The sequence below is a fragment of the Maniola hyperantus genome, chromosome 1, assembly GCF_902806685.2.
Source record: "Maniola hyperantus chromosome 1, iAphHyp1.2, whole genome shotgun sequence".
NCBI lineage: Eukaryota > Metazoa > Arthropoda > Insecta > Lepidoptera > Nymphalidae > Maniola > Maniola hyperantus.
Genome location: NC_048536.1, coordinates 18,270,348 through 18,297,243, shown reverse-complemented (window position 1 = coordinate 18,297,243; position 26,896 = coordinate 18,270,348). Strand labels below are relative to the sequence as shown.

General features: G+C 38.7%; 1 protein-coding gene and 1 long non-coding RNA gene across 3 annotated transcripts in view; one reads left to right on the top strand and one right to left on the bottom strand.

Annotated features, from left to right (window-relative positions):
- side-II (sidestep II) overlaps positions 1-26,896 on the bottom strand; it is a 667,447-nt gene that overhangs the window by 411,472 nt on the left and 229,079 nt on the right. The window lies entirely within an intron of this gene.
- LOC138402698 (uncharacterized) overlaps positions 1-26,896 on the top strand; it is a 461,836-nt gene that overhangs the window by 327,074 nt on the left and 107,866 nt on the right. The window lies entirely within an intron of this gene.

Below are 26,896 nucleotides of genomic sequence, written 5' to 3'. Positions count from 1 at the left end.
ACAGACAGACAACGAAGTGATCCTAAGGGTCCCTTTTTTCCTTATAAAGTACGGAACCCTAAAAGGTACCTGTATATGTATAATAATATAGGTAGGTAGGTACCTACCTGGTGGTATTTCTTTGTATTTTTAGGGTTCCGTACCTCAGAAGGAAAAAACGGAACCCTCTGTCTGTCTGTCTGTCGGTCCGTCTGTCCGTCCGTCCGTCTGTCCGTCCGTCCGTCCGTCCGTCCGTCCGTCCGTACGTCCGTCAGTCCGTCCGTCCGTCCATGCGTCTGTCGGTCCGTCCATCGGTCCGTCTGCCCGTCCGTCTGTCCGTCTGTTCGTCTGTCGGTCTGTCCGTCTGTCTGTCTGTCCGTCTGTCTGTCTGTCCGTCTATCTGTCTGTCCGTCTTACAAATAAAGTACGCAACGCTTCGTACAAATAGTACTTTTTTATTTATTTACTAGCTGACGCCCGCGACTTCGTCCGCGTGGATGTAGGTTTTCAAAAGCCCGTGGGAACTCTTTTATTTTCTGGGATAAAAGAAGGCAGGTCATGCCTGTCGTAGAGGTGATGGCCGTTGGAGCCGGAAAGTTCTTGAGTGGAGACCGCGTAGGTATAAGTAAGCGTAGTGTGGGACGCCTTCCAGCACGATGGACCGACGATATACAGAGGCTGGCGGGAAGTGGCTAGGTGAGGAAGGCTGAGGACCGGGTGTGGTGGCGCTCTTTAGGGAAAGCTTATGTCCAACAGTGGACGACCGCAGGCTGATGATGATGGAAAAAATCACGTTGATCCGTTGCACCCCTCACACGTCCCTATCCGCCTTCTCCACTCCTGTCACGCTGGCGAATAAGTTTGGAATAGAACAGGATTTCGATGGAGTGCGTGGATTTTTGTGAACGGAGTTCAACCATGTAGTCGTGGTTTGGTACAATAGTAAATGGTACAATATTAATTCACCAACAACAGTTCCTAAAACCCATAGAATAGGAGTGCAGTACCCTGCAGCATCAGTATTGAAGAGTTGGAACTTAAAGTTCAATAATGGTATATATGTTTGGCATCTACAATATTATCTCACAATCAACAGTGGCTTAGGAGTGCAATACCCTGCATCATCAGGGTTGAAGAGTTGGGATATCGAGTTGAATTATGAAGTCGTTGCTTGGTACCTAAACCAGAGATAGTTTATTCTAAGCGTACCTTTAATATCAATTCAACATCAACTATTCCTAAAACAGCTGATTGAAATCCAAAAGTACAAAAGCTACCCGTGATTATTATGATGATGGTTGAGAAGTTGGCACTTGAAGTTTTAACATGTATGGTTTCTAACAAAAAAGAATGAATGAAATCGGACTACGCGTTAATGAATTACAGCTCAGTATACATTTTAACTTTCAACCCCTCTCCTAAGGGAACCATGCTGAATTTCGGGATAAAAAGTATCCTATATCCTATATATATCCTCATAGTATGACGTCAAATCGTACCAAGTTTCATTGGAATCCATTCAGTAGTTTCAGCGTGATGCGCGGCCGTGATACAGATAGACAGACAGACAGACAGACAAAAATGAAAAAAATTCCAGTTTTGGGTTCAGTATCGATTATAGAGTGCCCTCGAAAAAAAAATTTCAAAATATCTTCAATGTACAGAATTTCACCTGTTACAGTTTTATTATAAGTAATAAAATAATAATAATAATATTGATTCAGATACAAGTTAGCCCTTGACTGCAATCTCACCTGGTGGTAGGTGACGATACAGTCTTGCTTACGACTATTTCGGATCGGAAATTCTTGGATTCAGGTTAAATGCAGTGCAAAAAGAGAGATCATTAGGATTCCGTACCTCAAAAGGAAAAAGGAACCCTTATAGGATCAGATTGTTGTCTGTCCGTCTTACAAATAAAGTACGCAACGCTTCGTACAAATAGTACTTTTTTATTTATTTATTCAGATACAAGTTAGCCCTTGACTACAATCTCACCTGGTGGTAAGTGACGATACAGTCTTGCTTACGGCTATTTCGGATCGGGAATTCTTGGATTCAGATTAAATGCAGTGCAAAAAGAGAGATCATTAGGATTCCGTACCTCAAAAGGAAAAGGGAACCCTTATAGGATCAGTTTGTTGTCTGTCTGTCTGTCTATCTGTCAGTCTGTCAGTGTGTCTGTCAAGAAACCTGTAGGGTACTTCCCACTGACCTAGAATGATAAAATTTGGCAGGTAGGTAATAACAGTTATAACACACGTAAGGGGAAAAATCTGAAACAATGAATTTGTGGTTACATCACGAAAAATAAATAAAAATGTGTTCATTAACGAATAGTTAGTATTTTCAACTTTCAAGTAAGATTAGTAAACCAAGTGTGATATCATATAAAAGGACCTTACTTGTACATCAAAAACCGATTTTATTTATTTTTATCCATACTAATATTATAAATGCGAAAGTGTATCTGTCTATCTGTCCGTCTGTCTGTCTGCTAGCTTTCACAGCTCATCCATTTAACCAATTTTGATGAAATTTGGTACAAAAATAGCTTGCATCCCGGGGAAGGACATAGGCTACTTTTATGATAAATAAGATTTAGTGGATACCGCTATTTTTCTGGAAATAACGTTAGATGCGAAACTTCAATGGGGCTCTCATATAAATAACTTATCGAACAGACAGTTCTGCTGCATATGCGGTAAAAAAGATTCGCCAGTTGACAGACATAGAAACGGCGAGACTAGTATATTTTAGTTACTTTCACAGCATTATGTCATATGGCATATTATTAGAAAAGAAAAAGAAAGAAAAGAAAAAACGTTTATTTTTTAAAGCTGTACCACACATTACCAGTTACCAACTGGTTAGGTTATCCCAGCGCCTCTTATACTTGAGTAATAAAGTCAAAAAACCTCAAGTAGAAGAAGCGCCGGAATAAAGTATGTCATGTGTGGCACAACCCAAAAAAAAAGGTCCCTACTCAGCATAAATGCATATTGTCTTGCACAAGTACAAAAACATACAGCGCTGGTTTTCAGTAGAAACCCTGATTCAGATGGCACCACGGAATTATTATGGGGTAATGCTGCTGATATAAATTCTATTTTTGTGCTGCAGAAAAGGGCTGTTCGAGCCATATATAGTATGGGACCACGAGAGTCGCTGAGAACTAAATTTAGAGAAGTTAAAATTATGACAGTGCATAATCAATATATTTTTGAAAATTTATTGTACGTATATAAAAACATAAATAAATTAACAAAAAAAGTGACTGTCATAAGTTCAAAGTGACTGTCATAAGTTCAAAGTTTTCATAAAACGTAAACTAATTAAAAAATCCTATTACATTGTAAAGGATTATTTAAATGATAAGCAAGCTTGGGAATGAGTTGCTCGGCTTTGTGATAGTTCTAATAAGTTTAATTTATGATTTTGTAAAGTGGTGATAATAAAAAGAATACCCGGCTGAGTTAGCTGTGGGCTCTTCTCAGTCTTGGGCACGTTTGGAACCCTCGTAGCGTTTGCGAAATAATTATCACCACTATATTTTACAAATCCAACAACTGACAATCGAAAAGAGTAATTTATTACCTATTTTGAACAAATCATTTGACTTTGACTTTTGATCCCGGAAAATCAAAGTTCCCACGGGATTTTTAAAAAACCTAAATCCACGCGGACGAAGTTGCGGGCATCATCTAGTGCATAATAAATAGTTTTTGATTTATCATGCAAAATGTCAAAAAATACTATTTACCTATTTATTTATTTTTATTTTTCACTAGCTGCCCCGGCGAACTTCGTACCGCCTAACAGTCGATTCTTTTTCAGGAATTTTTTAAAAATTTTCTCTCCGTAAGAACCATATTCGTACTTCAAGGAATATTATAAAAAAAGAATTAGCGAAATCGGTTCAGCTGTTCTTGAGATTTGCGATCAGCAACACATTTAGCGATTCATTTTTATATGTACCGAAATTCTAGTTACATAGTAGTAATAAATTAAGTTACATTGTAAATGCTTATCTCTAAACGGAGATTTAGAGATAAACATTTTACTATTGTAGTACGGAAACCTCGGGGCGCGAGTCTGACTCGTACTTGGCCGGTCGGTCTGTCGGTCGGTCGGTCGATTTATTTTAGAATGCATCGTATCGACAGCTGGTGGTAGTAGTTTACATATATCCTACTAATATTATAAACTAGGTGAAGCTATGATAGCCTAGTGGTTAGGACGTCCGCCTTCTAAACGGAGGTCGGGGGGTTCGATCCCGGGCACGCACCTCTAACTTTTCGGAGTTATACGCGTTTTAATTAATTAAATATCACTTGCTTTAACGGTAAAGGAAAACATCGTGAGGAAACCTGCATGCCGAGTTCTCCATAATGTTCTCAAAGGTGTGTGAATTCTACCAATCCGCACATGGCCAGCGTGGTAGACTATGGCCAAAACCCTTCTCACTCTGAGAGGAGACCCCTGCTCTGTAGTGAGCCGGCGATGGGTTGATCATGATGATGATGATGAGGTGATGCCCACGACTTCGTACGCGTGGATTTAGATTTTTAAAAATCCTGTGGGAACTCTTTGATTTTCCGGGATAAAAAGTAGCCTATGTCACTCTCCAGGTCAACCATACCCATGCAAAAATCACGTCGATCCGTTGCTCTGTTGCGACGTGATTGAAGGACAAACCAACGAACCAACAAACAAACACACTATCACATTTATAATAGGTGTAGTGATGTGTGTGTGTGGATGTTTGGATGTTTGTTACTCAATCACACAAAAACGGCTGAACAGTTTTGGATGAAATTTGGAATGGAGATAGATAAAAGTGTTAATTTAGGGTATACCCTAAATTAACACATAGGCTACTTTTTATCCCGGAAAATCAAAGAGTTCCCACGGGATTTTTAAAAACCTAATTCCACGCGGACGAAGTTGCGGGCATCAACTAGTAATAAAATATAATTTGGACTTATCCGAATTCCGAAAGTCAGGGTTGTCAAATCACACTTTACATTATAAAGGCGAAATTTTGTATCTGCGTGTGTGTGTGTATAGGTTTGTTACCCTTTCACGCAAAAAGTACAAGACGGATTTGGCTGAAATTTGAAATAGTGATCGCTTTTGAAAGAGTTCTCGCGGGATTAAAAACCACTATATCCTCGCGGACGAAGTCGCGTATATCATCTAGTTACAAATATAAGTATGTAGGTCATATTGTGTGCTTAGACAATTTAATTATATACTTGAGTTTTCGTGTAACAGAAACAAAAATGGATTGGCGGAAGAGGAAAAAGAAACGGTTTAGACTCGCAAAAGCAAATCCCTTGCAAAGAGGAGATCTATTAAAATTCATCAGAATCTTTCCAAACCATAATATTATCTTGTGATGATAATGCCATTACTTTTTCGGGGTTATTCCTGTGAGTCACACCCGACGTGAGTAACAATGTGACTCGAGGGGAATTTTATTTGACTGAATATGTACTTTTCCGGGATGCTGAATTTGATAATGACATTTATTTTCAAATCCAAAATAGCAGACATGCACTTTTCACAAAAAATAGAAATGGGTGTCGTTTTCAGGGTTTCCAGGATGCTGGTTTTGATAATGACATTAATTTTTTAATCTAAGATGGCGGGCCAGCACTTTTTATAAAAAATAGACGCGAGTGTCGTTTTCAAGGTTCTCCAGGATGGTGAATTTGATGATGACATTTATTTATTTTTAATAAATACTTATATATTATACTTCTATTTTAGTGGATCACGGGATTTTCTTTGGCAAGGAAACGACAAAGCAAAAAATCGAATTGAATTAGATTATGATGCTATCACACCGTACCATTTAGAGCCAGCTTCTGAAAGTTTGACACTGTGTTTGTAAGTTGATATTATTTAGATACTAGCAAATGCCCACGACTTCGTCCGCGTGGGCTACACAAAATTTCGAACCCCTATTTCACGCCCTCCAGAGTTGAATTTTCAAAAATCTCTTCTTAGTGGATGCCTGCGTCATAATAGCTATCTGCATGCCAAATTTCAGCACGATCCGTCCAGTAGTTTGAGCTGTGCGTTGATAGATCAGTCAGTCAGTCAGTCAGTCAGTCAGTCAGTCAGTCAGTCAGTCAGTCACCTTTTTCTTTTATATATTTAGATTAGGAATTAGGATTAGGATAATATAATTATTATGTTACTAGCTGCCCCGACGAACTTCGCACCGCCTACAGTCGATTCTTTTTCAGGACATTTTTTAAATTTTTCTCTCCATAAGAACCATCCCCGTACTTCAAGGAATATTATCAAAAAGAATTAGCGAAATCGGTGCAGCTGTTCTCGAGATTTGCGATCAGCAACACATTCAACGATTCATTTTTATATAATAATATAGAGATTTACTATTTGTTGTCAGATTTGTCAATGCTGAATTATGTTGTATTTTAGTGACTCAAGACATTCCTTTTAGAAGAAAACAAGGAAAATAAAATGAATGTGCCCAATATACGTACCACTGAAATCCAACATGATGCTGCAACATTCAATTCCGTACTAAATATTGAAAGGTCTACCCATACCATACTTGTAAGTTGTTATGCTATGTTTTTTGCATACATTCTATATAGATAATACTCACAATATATTTACGTTGATTGTATGTTTATTAATTCCAGAAATGAAATGGAGAGCTTCAATAGTTCTGCGTCGAATGATACATCTAATGTGACTGTTGAAACAGAAAATGATACATATTGTGTTTATGTGTGTAGTGGGCTTTTAGAGGGAAATTGAATTGTACCTACTTCCTACTTATAAAAATAAAATTTTCATTTTTGAGATCAAAGTGGAATTTATTTAGACTTTTTTATACACAAGTAGATGGTATATATAGTTTTTAGTCGCTACTAATAGATAAGTGTAGGCAACAAAATTTATTTTCACAGACAAACGAATGTGTAATCATGTGTTCCTAATAGGTAATCCGCCAGCACAGAGAATTCAACTCCTAGAGTACGCATATACAAGGATTTACATGAAAACAAAATCGTAAAATGTTGGCGGGGGACAGGGGAGAATGCTTTGTTGTGATTGGTGGACTGACTAATAAAAACAATGTGCGGAATGAGGGTACCGAACGGGCGTGGGCGATGATTCATTTAAAATTCCGTGGGATCACCACGATTTAGCAATGCAATTCCTTAGGTACAGCATCAGGGTCGAGAAGTGGGTCTTCGAGTTCAATGATAAAGTCTTTACTTGGTAGATATAGGTACCTACCTCTCAATATCAATTTATAACCGACAGTTTCAAAATCCCATAAGTTTTGGTGGTCATGTCCCCTGCAGCATCAGGATTGAGGAGTTGAAATCCACATTTTATATAGGACAATGTTGCAAAGTTTCTTTATCAATTAAAAAAAATACGCAAATCGGTTCAGAAATCTCGGAGATTTCTGTGTACATAGGTAGAAAAACACAACTCCTTTTTTAAAAGTCGGTTAAAAAAGTATCCTTTGTTAATTCTCTACTTGTCTGTAAAAGTCCCGTCAAAATAGGTTCTGCCGTTCCGAAGATTAGCCCGTTCAAACTTCAAACAGACAGACAGACAGACAGTTTTTAAAAACATTTGATTCAGCTGTTATGGTACAGTTCAAATAACAATATTATGAGCTTGCGGTAGTTATTTCGAAATTACAGACAGACACTTCATAGAAGTATGGATTTCTATAATATAATATAAGTACGAGTTGTTTATTACACGCTGAGGTAGTAGTTACCTAATAGGTATGTATGTAAGTGAGATTTTATAGTATTCATCAAAAGATAAGTAGGTAATCATTATCATTCAAAAAAAATTTAAAAATATCTATTTCAGTAGGTAAAACAATTTCACATAGTGCGTAGTAATTGGGACCATCCCAGTAAGTGTTTTAGTATTGCTACGAGTACTCGTGGCAGGCGACCCCGCTCTTCCATAAAATCTTATACAATAATAATTGAAATAAGTAGTTCCTTCATAAATCATATATTTACAAAAATTCATCGGTGACATCTGTCCAACTATCTGTGTGCCATCATCAATATATCCGGACGCTAGTGTGAGCGCATGCACTCGCTACACTGCTCATCACTGAGTCTATTTCTTTCTATCACAATGTTAGGTGAAATAGCATACAGGTTACCCACGTGGGCCGAGCAGTTCGGACGTGCATCCAGCGTCACCTTAAGAAAACCACCTCTTCTAACAGCCCGGAAGAAAAAACTTTTAAATGATACCTACCTATTTCTAAAATGAACGAAACTCTTCCTCATCTAGAGAACTCTATTATGAGCTCGTAAACATCGAAATAAACATAAATTCAGTTCTGTATAGAAAAGGATAAGGAATAAAAACCCATAAACTTTTAACACGGACCAGTACACGAGTATTGACTGTAGACATAACTAAGTTATCAAATTGTACTTCATCCATCGCTTGTTTTATACGTCATATGTTTATAACGGTAGATACTAAGCCGTCGCCGTAAATCGGGCTGATGGTTTAAACCAACGTTATAATTTACGAGGTGCGAGGGCTTTCCAGTGGAGGAATTTATTCATGGCTGTAATAAAAGCTGTCGTACAGGCCGCGTGGCCGGCCAGGTTAATTCCTTTTTGAAATTTAGTACGGGACACGACTTGGCAAGGCTTCTACTGTCTGGATATTAAATTATGTGGAAGATAAAGATTTTGGACTGTGCCCGAAGTAACTTATCAACTTGAGAGGTCGACCGTCGAGTGCTTTATAACACGAGGACTCAAATGTAATCGCAATATTTTATTTTGTTTCGTACTCAATATTCTCCTTTAAATACTAATTATTGATGACTTATTTAAAAGAGGACGACAAAGAAAGAGATGGCGGGATATTTTTGCCCAAATTGTAGGACCGGACTGGATGAGGAAAGTTCGAGATAGGGAGCTTTGGAGAGATTTGGGGGAGGCCTACGCCATTGAGGCGACTAATGCGTGACTGAATATATTACTATATATAAGGGACTTAAATATAACATATAAACATAAATTTTGACATTAGAAACTAATTTTATTATGACGATGAATGAACTGATATATTTTTATGAATTGATATTGTTTCGAATACGATGAATTTATGATCAAAAATGATGTAAAAATAAATAAATTATTGTAATAGGAGATATTATAATTGGAATTAACGTATTAGACAATAAAGGCTTTTTTATTTATTTATTTAAATTAGGTATAATATATTATTGACATTATTGTACTTAATAACATTGCACGCCATACTTGTTAATACACTGTTTCCAAAAAAATATTGTAACACCACTTCACGTGTATTTTTTGCAATAAAAAATTATGAATTATGAATGTGATAGTCATACATAGTTCATTTTTAGTTTGACTATGATGTTTTTTACTGGCAGCGCAACATTTGCTAGACGTTGTTTTAAAAGTTTTTAGGGTTCCGTATATCCGTATTCCGGTATCCGTCGCACGATAAATCAAAAACTAAAAAAATAAATAAAAATCAGTTTTAGAATGTACCTACAAGTGAAGCTCTGTCAATGACACCCCATTTGATATAGTTATCTTACGTTGAAAATTGAAAACACTAATTTAGTTCATGACCACAATTTAATTTTTTGTGTGTGCCGCCTTTTTGTACCTACTTATTAAGATTTCTTTTTGTAACCTGTCATTTGTGTTTCTGTGGTGCAATAAAGTATATACATACATACATACATACATGTAACCCTAAATTCACGGTTTTCAGATTTTTCCCCTTATGTCTGCTATAAGGCCTATCTATCTACCTAACTTCATGATTCTAAGTCAACGTGAAGTACCCTGTAGGTTCCTTGACATACCGAAAGACAGACAGACAGACAAACAACAAAGTGATAAGGGTTCCATTTTCCTTTTGAGGTACGGAAGCCTAAAATGTAAAAGAATAGTATCACATAATATTATGTGCAAGTTTTCCCAAGGTCCAAATATATCAGCGATTTTCCAAGGCCCGTAAATAAGTCTCGGAGAGCGGGGGTCGGGGCGGGGGTCGGGGCGGGGGTCGGGGCGGGGGGTGCGGTTATGAGGCAATTTTTTTGTCTCTCACACATTCACGATTTAATTCACAAGTGCTCCGCCGCCGTTTGATTCATGCCTCAATTTATTCGTAATTTATTTTGTTGCGGGGTCAGTAGCTTCGTGAATAACTTTTATATTGCCTGCCGAGTTATATAAGGTGACTAGCTTATGCTCTCGACTTCGTCCGCGTGGACTACAAAATTTCAAAACCCTATTTCACCCCCTTAGGAGTTGAATTTTCAAAAATCCTTTCTTAGCGGATGCCTACGTCATAATAGCTATCTGCATGCCAAATTTCAGCCCGATCCGTCCAGTAGTTTGAGCTGTGCGTTGATAGATCAGTCAGTCAGTCAGTCAGTCAGTCATTCAGTCAGTCAGTCAGTCAGTCACCTTTTCCTTTTATATATATAGATGTGGAGCTATTTGAATTTATATTGAAGAAAGAAAACGAATTATCGCTGTTGACTAAACTCTGTTTCTCTCTCTGTAGCCTAGAATCATGGAATTTGGTAGGAATGTAGCTCTTATAGCAGACATGAGGGGAAAAATCTAAAAACCGTGAATTTGTGATTCATCATCATGATCATCATCAACCAATAGACGCCCACTGCTAGACATAGGTCTCTTAAAGGTAGGTAAAAAGAGCAACCGCCGAGTTTCTTGCTGGTTCTTCTCGGTAGGAACGGCATTCCGAACCAGTGGTAAATTAAAACTACCTGACTATTCATAAGCACTTGTACAAAGTTTACATGAATAAAAAAACATTCTATTCTATTCTATTCTATTCTTGTAGGGACTTCCACACGCCACGGTCTTGCGCCGCCGTCATCCAGCGGCTCCCTGCGACTCGTCTGATGTCGTCCGTCCAACGCTGCGTCTTCCGGTGCAAGGTCGCCATTCCAGCACCTTGAGACCCCAACGTCTATCGGTTGTACGAACTATGTGCCCTGCCCATTGCCACTTCAGCTTCGCAACCCGTTGAGCTATGTCAGTTACTCTAGTTCTCCGACGGATCTCCTTATTTCTTCATTTGATCACGTAGAGAAACTCCAAGCATAGCTCTTTCCATCGTGTGGTTACATAACAAGAAAAAAATTAAAATGTGTTCATGAACAAATATTTCTATTTTCAACTTTCAAAGTAAGATTACTATACCAAGTGGGGTATCATATGAAAGGGCTTTACTTGTACATTCTAAAACAGATTCTTATTTATTTTTAGGCATAATATTTTTTGATTTATCGTGCAAAATGAAGCTAAAATACGATTGTAGTACGGAACCCTCAGTGCGCGAGTCTGACTCGCACTTGGAGGGTTACTTTGAAATGTGTGCAGTGCCCAACCCGCTGATCAATTAGACAATTTAACTGTTAGAAAAACTAAGTGCCTAGCAATAGTAACCAAATGTACGCTCAGCCTTATTAACCAACTAGCTTATGCTCGCGACTTCGTCCGCGTGGACTACACAAATTTCAAACCCCTATTTCACCCCCTTATGGATTGAATTTTCAAAAATCCTTTCTTAGCGGATGTTTACGTCATAATAGTTATCTGCATGCCAAATTTCAGCCCGATCCGTCCAGTAGTTTGAGCTGTCCGTTGATAGATCAGTCAGTCAGTCACCTTTTCCTTTTATATTTAGAAATATGCGCTAAACGTACACCAGAACATCTCCAAACGGGTTACAATATTTTTCTGACATTTGCATTTTCGAATTGAACACTCCGAACGGAACAACATATTCAAACGAAATACACGAGTATTTCACGAAATAAGCTCTCAATACTTCTGTTATATTGTTATACACCTACAGCTCTTAGAACAGCGGAGAGTCGGAGAGAACGGAGAGATAAGGCAAATTGCATTTGTGCTTTAAATAAACGGGTGGAGGCTGGGATGGAATGAACATAGTCGTCGCATTAAACCTATATTCGTCTTACAGTTTCTACTTTCTACTTGTCGAAGCGAAATGAAGAGTTATAATTTTTTAATAAGCGAGGGAATCAATTTAGCTGGATATCTATTTCTAGATTTATAATAACAACGCTAAAATCTGTCCACCTGAAAGTACTTATCTAACTTTATCTCGAGTTCAATAGTATTTTTATATTAAATTTCAAACCCCTATTTCACCCCCTTAGGGATGAATTTTCAAAAATCCTTTCTTAGCGGATGCCTACGTCTAATAGCTATCTGCATGCCAAATTTCAGCTCGATTCGTCCAGTAGTTTGAGCTGTGCGTTGATAGATCAGTCAGTCAGTCAATCGGTGAGTCAATCAGTCACCTTTTCCTTTTATATATTTAGATATTACTACTACTATTATACCTACTATCAGAGAAATTTGATATGAACAGCGCGCAAAAGAGTCCTGGTACTGCAGTCGCGAGCCATCACCCTTGCGTTCAGTAGTGTGACATTGGTATGACGTTATATGGCGTTTTATGTGTCCAAATCTGTACAATTAGGTAAGGTTTCAGTCAAGCGTAAACTTGCCGTAAAGAAAGCAGAGAGAACAGAGAAAATGGAGAGAGATAAACCAAATTGCATTCCAGTTCAAACGCCGAGGCAGCGCGGGAATAAACAGTGTCGCTTAGGCAGTGGTCCGACTGCCGGCGAGAAAACGACGAGGTAACTATCGGCGATTTTCTCTCTCAAGAAACGCACAATAAATGTACATTCCGTGTAAACGAAAGAGATGTATATATCAAAAGTTGCTCTCTGACTGTTCACACTGCCGGCGACGACTCACTTTACTAGCTTTGTCACTGAGCGGCGAGCTTTTAAAAATAAACACGCTTAGCGATATTCGTTCAGCGATGCTCGCTCGCTTGAACACGTGTAACGCGCGCGCAGGTTTGCACAGGACTAAGCTACCGCGGGCCAATGGCGCGAGTAATGGCTCGTCGCACTTGCACACTCGCTTATAGCCCGGCGACAAAACTATTGAAACTACACACTCGCTTCCCGCAGTTCGCCAACTCGTTTCTAGTTCTACTCGTTGTAGAGAAGCAGGCGTTACTTTGCGGAAGTCCATAATATACAATGAACCAAAAGCTAAATTTGCTGTAATCCGCTGAAACAGGTCGAATGCACAACTGCACCTTTGCAATTGTGCATTGTCAGGGAGAAACGTGCGTCGAATGTGTTTTGGGATTTGTGTGGTGCTGCGTATTGATGCCGAGTGGCTGCTTTTCCTGCATGTTTAGCAGTGGGAGGGCGGGCGGTGCATTTCGCATGCTGCATGTTGCATCATACAGATTCGACCTGTTTCAGCGAATTACAGCAAATTAAGCTTTTAGTTCATTGTATAGTTGTACTCGTTTCTCGTTCATCGTCGGCGGTCGGACCACTGCCTTATTGAGAACCTATATTTGTCTTCCCGAAGTCTTGCTGAAACACAAATATTTGCCGAATGAGAACTTATAAGCAGGAAAATCAATTTAGCTGCAAATTGTGTTTACTTCTTGTTTCACAATGCTGCTAATTCTGGTGTACACAAAACTAATCCTAATTCCTAACTGAATTACACGGACTCAGTCAACAACTATGTTTTTATGTTATAAGTCCCATTTTACTGACGTCAGCACTAGACTGAAATTTCGAGGTGATATTTTTATTCCGGCTGACGTCAAAATGACGTCATTTTGATGCTAATGAGACATAGTTCCAGCGTAATAGCAATAAGCGAGACTTATACCGTCCATAGGAGATTTTGCCAGTGACTCTCTGTGGCTCATTGCATGTTGTCTCTGACAGGTTGAGATGGAAATCGGGCTGGAGACACTCAGCACACCCGCACAGCCCCCGCGCTAACCCGGTGCGGGACAGCACCGGTGAAGTGCGGGTGTACGGGGTGTCCCCCCGCCTCATACCTCGATTGCCATCTCAACCTATGGCGTATATAGTAGGTTCATTGTCTGCCAACGCAAAGCTGCGTTTTTCGGTGCGAGATCGCCATTCCAACACCTTGGGATCCCAACGCTTTTTTTCTATGGAGTGGAATTTTTAAATGTTGATTCAGTTCCGATGGCAATGCTTTTTTACGTAGTAGGACCTTATTTGACATCTAGGATTAGCTCCAGATAAAGGAACACTTCAACGGTCAAAAGCACAGAAACGAATTATTTTGTGTACGCGTTTTCTCATGGCATGGTTGATGCACGTAGGTTTGGTTCCTCATTAGGGAACTTTTAAATGGTTAGCAGCACCGACATGGAATATTGTATGCGTATTCAATAATTATCCATTCATTAATCACCCATTTTAGGTGTCACCATGAGACATTTATTACATGTTAAAAGCATACACACGAAACGTTTTAAAGCATTTAAATAAAAGGTTGTTGTTTAAGTTTTTTTGAAACAAAGAAAGAAGTTTATTATCCAATCTGTGGTCTTATCACATCACATCTTATAACTAAGAGCTGCTAGCTCAACTCAATTTTGCTATTGATTCAATCAGATTTCGATAATTTTTCCGGTCACAAAGGTCCGTATTTGTATATGTAGGCCAAGTGTAGTAGTGTGCCAGTAACCTTTTTTTATTTTTATTCAGATACAAGTTAGCCCTTGACTGCAATCTCACCTGGTGGTAAGTGATGATGCAGCCTAAGATGATAGCGGGCTAACCTGGAAGGGGTATGGCAGTTTTTATTAAACCCATACCGCTTTGGTTTCTACACGGCATCGTACCGGAACGCTAAATCGCTTGGCGACACGGCTTTGCCGGTAGGGTGGTAACTAGCCACGGCCGAAGCCTCCCACCAGACCAAACCTGCAGTGTTTATGCCGGTGTCCGCACAACAAACGAGGCGCTGCAAGCCCGTTCAATGCCGAAGCAATGGCCGCTGTCAGTAGTTACTTGGGGCGAGCTTTACGCTTTCAATTGTGATTACCCATTCTAAGTGTCACTGTGATCTAGCTACTGCAGTCTAGGTTGGCTCCTAGCAAGGGAACTCCTAAACGGTTAACAGCGTACACACGAAACGGGTTCTGTTTAAAGCATTTACATACAAGCTTGTTTTTTTGCTATTAATTCAATCTGGTTTCAATAATTTTTCCGGTCACAAAGTCCGTATTTATATTTGTAGGCCAAGTGTAGCGGTGTGACAGTAACCTGCAGAGTTTATGCCGTTGTCTGCGCAACAAATGAGGCGCTGCAAGCTCGTTCAATGCCGAAGCAATGGCCGCTGTCAGTAGTTACTTGGAGCGAGCTATAACCCTCATTGTTATAGATGCGCCGCTGAGAATGGATTACAATAGGATTGTGTAGATGTAACGTTGAATAGAAGGTAAAAGTTTATTTTTATTCAGCTTAGAGCTAACATAAACGAATGTTTTTTTTGTATGAGACCTAGTTTTATCTAGCAATGACCTAATTTTGTAAGTCTGACTGAACGCCGCTTGAGAGTTCAAAAAAGATTAAAAAAAAATTGAAACTTACGCGGATGAAGTCACGCGCATCATCTGCTATTCTCTAAAGTCTACCATATTATCTATAAGATATCTTCTTCATAATGATCTCATAGGTGTGTGAAGTTTGCTTATCCACACTTGGCCAGGGTGGTAGACTATGGCCGGCGATGACTGTGAGTCGATTCGGAGTAGAGTCGGCGTTGAGTCTGTGTAATGTGCGACAACCTTAACTTGAAGCAAATCATTCTATTATACAGAGTGTTACCAGAACGCTAGCAAAAACTTAGCGTTATTGGGGCCGATTCTCTAGTACACAATCTCTAAACTAAACTAAATTAACAGGTCTAAATCTAGTGCTTTCCTTTTCCGCAAGCAACATTATGAAAGGGATAGCAATAGATTTAGACGTGATATTTAAGTTTAGTTTAGAGATTGTGTACAAAGGAATTAGCCACATTGTTATACTATCTAAACATATTCCAAAAACAATAACCATTTGCCTCATTTTGTAGTTTTAGTTTAACCCGCAATATATAGCGTACAAAACTGGGGCCCCGCCCCGTCTACGATGCGGCATTGACTCCAAGTGGCCTACTTACGCAACATTAATTGACCTCTCATTGACGTCAGTCAGAAGTTTTATATGCAATATATCGTAAACTTTTACAAAACATAGAATATTTTTTTGCGTTTTATGGTATCATATCAGTAGGTACTATTACCTATCTTCGTTGTAGCTAGCATTCTGGTTACAACCTGTATTTTAACTATACTAATACAAAATAAACAGTCAGTTCAAACCATATTATCTTCAACTAGCTGATGCCCGCGACTTCGTCTGCGTGGAATTAGGTTTTTTAAAAATCCCGTGGGAACTCTTTGATTTTCCGGGATAAAAAGTATGCCTATGTCACTCTCCAGTTCATTATCTACACCCATGCAAAAAATCACGTCAATCCGTTGCACCGTTGCGACGTGATTGAAGGTCAAACCAACAAACCAACAAACAAACACACTTTCGCATTTATAGTAAGGGTACTGATGTAATTTGGACACTACAAACCAGTTCAAGAAATATTATAATTTTTCGCACTTTAAACCCAAACAAAAAGCTAAGGCGAAACTAACTAGATTTTTGCACTGTGTTAAAAAAGAGAGGCAAAAAAGCAACGTTTAAAGGCAGCAACGTTTTAAGCGCAGTCCAGAGTAGGTAAAATCTAGCGTGACCCATTTCCAGGTCGCATTAAGGCACCCGTTTAAAAAGTTGCTTACCTAATTCACGGCTTACACTTAACGACTCCGTTCATTCGTTCATTCGGTCACGTTAACGACTGAGCGTATAGCACCTGCTGGCTACACTAATGCTATAGTCGAAGAGCCAACCAATCTATTTATACATATAAAGTTGCTTACCTAATTCACGGCTTACACTCAACGACTCCGTTCATTCGTTCATTCGGTCACGTTAACGACTGAGCGTATAGCACCTGCTGGCTACACTAATGCTATAGTCGCAGAGCCAACCAATCTATTTATACATATAAAGTTGCTTACCTAATTAACGGCTTAAACTTAACGACTCCGTTCATTCGTTCATTCGGTCACGTTAACGACTGAGCCTATAGCACCTGCTCTACACTAATGCTATAGTCGAAGAGCCAACCAATCTTTTATAAATTCAATTGGTCAATGACAAAATGACGATCTTTCTGAGATGAAAATGTAAGATTAGAATTCGATTATGAATAGAAAACTTTCTACATTAGATATACCTATAGTAACTATTACTATTTTATTGTTAGTATTTAATAATATAATTTAGTTTAAAAAAATATTTTAAGTAATAGTCTATAGTCCGCGACAGGTTGAGATGGCAATCGGGGTATGAGGTAGGAGGACGCCCAGCACACCCGCACGTCACCCGCGCTCACCCGCACTGGGTTAGGGGGTTAGCATGTGCGGGGCGTTCCCTCCCTGATTGCTATCTCAATCTGTCACGTACTATATCATCTACGATGATAACGTGCTTTGTAAGACAGTAACAGTCACTTTTTCACTGAACTTTTACATTAAAAAATCTATCTGCTATCTCCTATACTACAAACCATTACTGGAGGAAACTCGAAACACAAACTAATTAGCCAATGAAAAATGCACCTAATCTCAGTACAAATAAACGTCACTTTAAATCAACAAGCTGCCAGATTCGTTACAGCTATCAGATTGAAAGGGAAAGAATTATTAGTCGTGACAAAGAGTGACAAGTCCACTTGCATATTGTGTAAAGTGGGAAATCGAGTAATTACATGCAAGTACAACATGTACAACACACGAACACGATTTTTATATTGGTACTAGCTGACCCGCCCTGGCTTCGCTCGGGTGGAATTTAGAAAATCAGCGTGGGGGTAGAATTTTCGAAAATTCTGTAATAGGTAGTACTTACGTACTTATTTTTTCTTTTGTAATCACAGCTGAAACTACAGGACGGATCGGGTTGAAATTTGGCATACAGATAGATTATGACGTAGACATCCGCTAAGGTCCACGTGGACGAAGTCGCGGGCATTAGCTAGCTAGTTTTTAAAATAAACAGACCCTAACGGCGGTTACGCACGAATCCGATCCGAGTTCGTGAAAATACGTTTCGAAATTGTCACAGAATTATTTGTATGGTAGCTTCTGATATGTACGACGCAGATATTATTTACGTATTTTCTCGGATTTGTAATAAAGTAAATAAACAGAAAGACTCAATATTCGGTATCGCCGGAATGCGCACGTTCTTGCCTGTCTCTATGGCATTCTCAATGACCCATGCTCTCCTATATACCTGAAAGAACGTTTTAAACCCAAATATAGATATTCTTGCTTACCCGAAACACAACTCGGCGCTATATTCAGATTCCTTTACTGTTACAGCAATCAGGCTATGGAACGCCCTTCCTCAGCAGGTACGACAAGCTCCGTCTCTTAACGTTTTCAAGACTCGTGTATATAAACACTATCTAAAATGTCAGAACCCTTCTATGTAATTACACATTATTAAATATATTATCCTACAATTAAAACATCAATATTACTCATAATATTATTGTTGTATATTTATTATTCATCTATCACTATATTATATATTAATATATGTATATATATTATGTATTATATATGTACCTGTGTATATCTTTATCTATATATTATTATTAAGGCATTTCTGTGCCTATTAATATACATATTACTTATATTATAATTATTATCTTTATGTTCCCTAACAACTTACGTACACCTTAAACCCAGTTTTCACTAGCCCTTAAATCCTCTTCAACCTAGTTGCCTGGTAGAGATCGCTTCACAGCGATAAGGCCGCTGATTGTATGTTCTTCTTTTACATGTTTCTTTTTGTGTCTTTTCTTTTTGGTGTACAATAAAGAATATTAAACTAAACTAAAAAAGACCAAAAAGAAAAGCAATTCATCCAGTGGAAAGTATTGATTGTTTTCTATAAGCACCAGCACGTAAACTATACAAAGGAGAACAACCGACGAACGGTGTTCCGATTATTTCCGCTGGAGGCACAACTCACAAGCCGTCGGAAATGGAAACGTTTTGGCGGGAAAACTCATCTTCCCAGCCGACACCCATAAATCATCTTTTCAAAACACCCGACGTGCTCTGCCGATAATCTAATAAACTTTACTGCGCTGCACGCTTAGTATACGATTTTACGCCTCGCCAACGTTGCTAGAATTCGAGAGTCGAAACACAATAACGTCAAACTCTGTACGACATGTAAAATTGTAATGACTGTTTTTATTCATTTTCTCGTTTTTGTATGACTTATTTAATCTACTTTTTTGACTATTATATAATTTTGAAGATTTTGTAATTGATACATACCTACGTCATGTTTCTATAAATTTAACTCTAATTAAGTGATATTTAATATTAAATATTCATGCACCAATACTTTATTAGTAGAATGCATAAGGCTCTTTAATTTATATTATAACTATCATGTCACCTGCATTCTAATGAATAAATTAAATTAAAAAAAAAGTAAAATGGACCTAAAGAGCCTTGTATTGAAGTCAAAAATTCAATGCCCCTGATTTTAATTTCGCAACGTTTCCGCTTCGAGCACTGGCTGTAGATGTGTAGACAAACTTGAGTTTTAAAACCAGCCAGTTAAGATCCAGTTTACTATAACGCGAAAGTGTTTCAACACTCGAATACTATCAACGTTGGTGAGACATAAAATCTCGTACTAAGCGTACTGATCCCTCGCAAAAACTCGCTTTTATGTGAGTGTCGATGCAAAAAGTGTTATCCACTTGCGAACTTGCGAACCAATATCTTCAGCTCAGTGAAATAAATTATATTACACTGTGGAACTTCCAATCTTTATCCATCATTTTCAGGACCCCGTATTTACTACAAGCGACCGCCCGCGGCTTCGTTTTCCTAAGAATTTCAAAAATTATTCATTTCTTATTGCCTGTTGCGTCGTAAAATTCTTTAAAAATTATGAGCAAAAAATTGGGACTCTTATTTTGACCACAAGTAGAGCATAGCAAAGGTGGGCTCGACCTTGCTCTCTCCATTGGCATTCGACACGCGTCCACATTATTAGCCCTTCCACACGCGACCCCACCCACATCGACTCCACGCAGCCCCATTCACGAACACGCGGCATGATGGACGGTGAATATAGAAAATATCAAAGCCTACATTAAGTGGCTTGGGAGTTTTGTAAACGAAAGCGATAAGAATATAATCTGTGATGATAATAAAAGAGTTTTTTTTACAAAAGCATTGACCTCTTTATCATCATCATTATCGATAGACGTCCACTGTCTCCCACACGGCGTAATCTTGCACCGCCTGAATCCAACGGCTCCCTGCAACTTGTTTGATGCCGTCTGTCCACTTATGGGCTTTTCACAGCTGCATTTTCTGGTGGGAAGTCGCCATTTTAGCACCATGGATCCCCAACACCTATTTAAACTGTTACGAAGCTGAAGAGGCAATGGCCACTTCAGCTTCGTAACCCATTGAGCTAGGTCTGTTAGTTAGATTCTCCTAAAGATATCCTCATTTTTAATTAAATCACGTGGGAAAACTCCAAGCATAGCTCTCTCCATAGCTGACTGAGCATAGACTCTGAGATATCATGGTATGAGGCCCATAGTTAGCGACTATGTCTTGCATCCATATGTCATCACTGGCGATACCCACTGTTACCACCCAGAAAAATCAACACTACCAAAACTTTTTAAAAATACTAATAGTAGCACTAAGTGATTCATACCACGGACAGGTCAGGTCGCAAGTTGACCTTTATTGCTTTACCAGCGATTTTAGAAGTGACCTTCGCAGGCCAATTTTGGAGCATACGGAAATTACGACGTCAGATTAGATCTAATTTCTTTTGGGATCGAGCTATTTTGATTAAGTACTTAATCACTCAAATTGATAGCAATATTAGAGGGCGGAGGGTTCCGCTTTCCTATGCAAAGTCGCCTTTTCGTATCGGTTTTTCAAACTACGTGTCCTGCCCATTACCACTTCAGCTTTGCAACCCATTGACCTATGTCAGTTGTTTTGGTTCTCCCATGGATCTCCTAATTTTTTCTTTGATCTTCTTTACATAGCTGTATACAACGTTAGTTTTAGTATCTACAAAACCTGAAAGTAGTTTGTTCAGAATCAGTAACATAATCGATTGCAATCATTTTTACAACGTGCTATATTTTGACTAAAAAATACTTCAAAATCCTGCAAGTTTGGACACCTATGTAGTTGAATGACCGCATGCACCAGCTGATTCGAGCCGCTCAAGCGGCAGCGCGCAGAGACATCAGCCGTCTCTTTCGCTCACAGCCGCTCGCTCGGGGCGAGCATTTTTTTGTGATGACAACGAATCAACACAACAAGCTTATTCGTAAACTTTCATTAAATATTTTTGAAATTTTGCATATTATATATTCTTCATGTAAAAATATTCGACACGTGTTTCAGTTTTTGCGTTAACTAATACTAACACTGTATTATGTCCTTGCATTAATGCATGTCCTTACTAACGACTAGCTCTTCGAAAGTGGATAGAGGATATTGCAAACGACTTTGTCAAACTGTCAACTGTGTAATAGCTCGTCAATCAACGGCTGCCCGGCGATAGCGTCACACACGGAGGATATATCGGAATTTTTCGGCGGCCCTGTATTTTCGTTCGGCTTCTACAAAGGATTAAAGAGGGACGATAAATTGCTTAGCGGTCCGGCTTTGATGCTATGTCGTTGCGATCAAAGTTTAAAAACCCCGCAAGATTAATAAAAACCGAGTTGGTTCAGAAAAGTTCATCATCATCATCATCATCAGCCTGTGGACGTCCACTGTTGGACATAGGGTTTCCCTTAAGAGCGCCACCACACCCAGTCCTCAGCCTTCCTGATCCAGCCACTTCCCGCCAGCCTCTTTATATCGTTCGGCCATCGTGCTGGAGGGCGTCCCACACTATGCTTGCTTAAACGCGGTCTCCACTCAAGGACTTTCCGGCTCCAACGGCCGTCGCCTCTACGACAGGCATGACCTGCCCACTGCCACTTCAGCTTGCTAATAGTTTGGGCTATGTCAGTGACCTTGGTTCTCCTGCGGAACTCTTCGTTTCGGATCTGATCCCTCAGGGAAACTCCTAACATAGCCCTCTCCATAGCTCGCTGAGCGACTTTGAATGTGTGAATAAGGCCGTTTGTCAGCGTCCACGTTTCAGCACCATAAGGGTACTGATGCTCTAGTTGTCAATTAGCATTTCAATACTAAAAAAGCAAGCGTCAGCAGCATCAGAGTACACCGTAAAAAAACGCAAGTGGAGTATCTCCTGCGGATCTTGAGATACAACATTTCCAATTAATGGAAGATGCAACTTGGAAGATTCAAAACATCTCGCAAATTCGAACAAAGAAAATTAAAACTTTAAAACAGAAAATGTGGCTAATTCCTTTGTACACAATCTCTAAACTAAACTAAAATATCACGTCTAAATCTATTGCTATCCCTTTCATAATGTTGCTTGCGGAAAAGGAAAGCACTAGATTTAGACCTGTTAATTTAGTTTAGTTTAGAGATTGTGTACTAGAGAATCGGCCCCAGTATCCTTTCAAATTCAAAATAGGTCCTTCATTAAAACGTCCGGCAATTACTTACAATCCGAAAACCTTCTCAATACGCAGACAATTCCCTGTTATTAAATAATCCATACTAATATTATAAATGCGAAAGTGTGTCTGTCTGTCTGCTAGCCTTTCACGGCCCATCCGTTCAACCGATTTTGACGAAATTGGGACAGATATAACTTGTATCCCGGGGAAGGACATAGGCTACTTTTTATCCCGGAAAATCTAAGAGTTCCCGCGGGATTTTTAAAAACCTAAATCCACGCGGACGAAGTTGCGGGCATCATCTAGTTTTCGATAAAAGAAAGATGCAACTTTTAATATTCAAAACATCTCGCAAAAGAGCTATGGGAACAAATAAAATTAAAACATTAAAACAGAAAATAATATGCTTTCAAATTCAAAATAGGTCCTTCATTAAAACGTCCGGCAATTACAACAGTAATTTCGTACAATCCGACAACTCTCTCAATCTGCAGACAATTCCCTGTCATTAAATAATAATGTATAAATTTGTTCAAAAGAATTTAATGGTCTTCCCAAGACGGGTTTCCGACTCGGATCTCGAAACTTTGCAAAGTCAAGAAAATTGTGCAGAATCTTAATTGTTTCAGTTAAGTTTTCCGGTTTCATTTAGTTTAATGCTCACCGTCATCGGACTTATTGCGTTTGTTTACTTTTACTGTCTCTCATAATTCCTAATTTACCTTCTTCTTCTTCTTCTCGAGTCGACGGTCACCTCAAACATGGGCAGCCCAAAAAGCCGCAACCGCGATAGCTCGGTCTTAAAGGTCGTCGTGGTATTTAACCTCATTAGTTTGTAAAAGAGTTAATAGATTGCATATTAAAATCTCTCTCTGGTAAATATGATGTTTGTAGAAATATGGACTCAGTCCATATATCCCAATACTTCATATTCAATCCCACGGGGACTCTTTGATTTTCCGGGATAAAAGTAGCCTATGTGTTAATCCAGGGTATAATCTATCTCCATTCCAAATTTCATCCAAATCCGTTCAGCCGTTTTTCCGCGATTGAGTAACAAACATCCAAACATCCACACTATCACATTTACGAGTATAACATTAGTAAGTAGGATAACTCATTCGGAAATATACGAGCCTAATATGGAGTATGCCTGCCTAGAATATGCCATTTACTCTTCTTTTGAAAGTGCCAATAATATGGCTGGCAGCCTGGCGGGGAAAACAGAAACAATACGAACAAACTTTATATTTTCCCGTTTAATTTTAAACTCATCGCATTTCTATCTTCGGACGAGATCGCTGTTGAGCTTAAACCAATTAAGTATTGATGAAATTGCGCTATTGGAAATCTTAGTTAATCAAATCACGAGCTCTTCCTAGAAAGCAATAATAGTCTACCTTTCACGAGTTAGTCAGAAATTGCGAGGATTCAACTTTTACAAACAATTTGTAAAACAAATACCTAATATTAGGTACTTTTCTTTTATTACGTTGGTTTATAGACTTTTTAAAACGCTGACTATCCACTCGAATTTTTTCCTTAATTTTTGCTATAAGACCTACCTTCCTGCCAAATTTCATGATTCTAGGTCAACGGAAAGTACCCTATAGTTTTTCTTGACAGACACGACGGACGGACAAGCAGACAGACAACAAAGTGATGCTATAAGATTCCTTTTTTCCTTTTGAGGTACCGAACAACTTTAGATGCTATCAACTTTACTATTAAAAATTTACAGAAGAGCTAGCAAAAATGCAACCCAGAGATTTTATTTCGTCCATGAATTTCAAAGAAAAGGAACAAGATTAAAGTTCAAGAATTGTAGACAGGCTTGGGATTTGCAGAATCCAGGAGGAATTTACAAGTGGGGAGATGTGCCAAGGATACGATTGAAAATCTGGTAAGCCCGCTCGCGTCGATACGCCCGGGCGAAGTTTACACTTTTCAGCGGTTCCCGGCAAAAATGTAAAGGTGTATCTTCAACAAGAGCAACTGCAATCTTAGTACAGTTCTTGCAATTGGGTGTTTACCTACTTTTGAATTTGATAAATATTATTATTTTATTATAAACTAGAATGAAAATAACGACGTACGCTGAAAAAAATATTAAAATCCAACAATGATTTACAAAGTTACAGGCATTTTAATTTTGGAGTGGGAGGGTCTTCTATCCCTTTCTCGCAAAATGAAAATTTGTATGAAACCGCAGGAAGCTACTATGGCATTAGTAAGTCCTATTTACTTTAAAACTTAAGTGTCATTGATCCGACCGCCGGCGAGAAAACGACTATCAGCGATTTTCTCTCTCAAGAAACGCACAATAAATGTACATGTAAATGAAAGAGATGCATATATCAAAAGTTGCTTTCTGACTGTTCACACTACCGGCGATGACTCGCTTTACTAGTTTGGTCGCTGAGCGACGAGCTTTCATAAATAAACTCGCTCAGCGATATTTGTTCAGCGATGCTCGCTCGCTTGAACAAGTGTAACGTGCGCGCAAGTTTGCACAGTACTGAGCGACCATAGCTCGCGGGCGAATGGCGCGAGTAATCGCTCGTCGCACTTGCACACTCGCTTATAGCCCTGCGACAAAACTATCGAAACTACACACTCGCTTCCCGCTGATCGCCAACTCGTTTAACTTTCTAGTTCTACTCGTTTCTCGTTCATCGTCGGCGGTCGGACCACTCGGTAGCTACTCGAATTCTATGAACGTTTGAGTGATGTGAAGTCTCATACTAAGCACACTATGGTTTTTGTCTGCGCTTGACGAAGTACTGTGGAACGGAATTTTTCCGGTGGTAGTTTGAAGAGACCCGCAGATGCTTGAAAAAAGTTAGTTTTTAGTTTTAGTGAGGAACTAGTTAAAAGTGTATAATGTAGCTGAATTATTGCATCCGTAAACTAAGCAAATAGCTCTTGCCCAAAATATTGTTTGCTTTACGATAGTACGTAGTATGATAATACGGAACCCTTCGTGTGCGAGTCCGGCTCGCACTTGACCTGTTTTTTACGTAGACTACATTAAAACTCAGTTTTAAATAACGTATCTCGGGGGGCGGTGTTTGAGCGGATCGCGCCCAACAAAAGTTCCGCAAACTTTGATGGGCCGATACGGATTTTTCATCTCCGTACAATTTGCAATTATAATGCCCCGCGAAGGAATCAAATCAAAATTCCATTTAAAGTTTTGATTTCAATATTTATTTTGCACAGCTGTGGTTTGTCTATCATGGACAGATTGCGTTTTGCCATTATCTCACGTGATTATAACTTATGAACTATTTATTTTTATAGTCATACTAGATGATGCCCGCGACTTCGTCCGCGTGGATTTAGGTTTTTAAAAATCCTGTGGGAACTCTTTCCCCGGGATGCAAGCTATCTCTGTACCAAATTTCGTCCAAATCGGTTGAACGATTGAGCCGTAAAAAGCTAGCAGATAGACAGACAGACAGACAGACAGACACACTTTCGCATTTATAATATTAGTATGGAAAGATTTATAATATTAGTATGGAGTAGTAGTAAAATTCAAAGATTGACTTATATATCAACGCACAGCCTAAACCGCTGGTCCTAGAGACTTCAAATTTCGAGGGCGTGTTTTTTGTAAAGAGAAGGTATCCACTAAAAAGGATTTTTCGAAATTCCTAAGTGGGTTAAATGGGGGATGGAAGTTTGTATGAACGTCTATCATTTTTAAAGATACATCGATGAAAATTGGTGTACAGGCTTTCGATTTAGAATTTAAAAAACTTATTTCACGATTTTTGAAAATTCTACTGCCAAGGGGGTTAATAAGGGATGAAGGTTTGTTCAAAAGTTCATTTTCAAGTTATTTCCATGAAAATTGATATTTGGGTTTTCGGTTACAAAAGAAATAATAAGTAGGTAGATACCTATTTCAGGATTTTTGAAAATTCTACCCCCACGCCGATTTTCTAAATTCCAATGACAACATATTATGATTATTTTATCACACTGATATGCTCTGTGTTAAACTCAAAAAATACAAAATCTATAAAAATATTATTGAAACAGATTTGATACTAAAGTAAACCATGTAGGCATGTTGGTCGATAAAAAAGTAATAAAAATCACAATCACCATAAAATATAGCTAAATTAAATATTGCTACAAATAAAAATAAACGATAACTTTTCCATTTTATTCGATAAACTCAATAGATTCTTACCTTTTTATTATTTACAACATTTTACAGT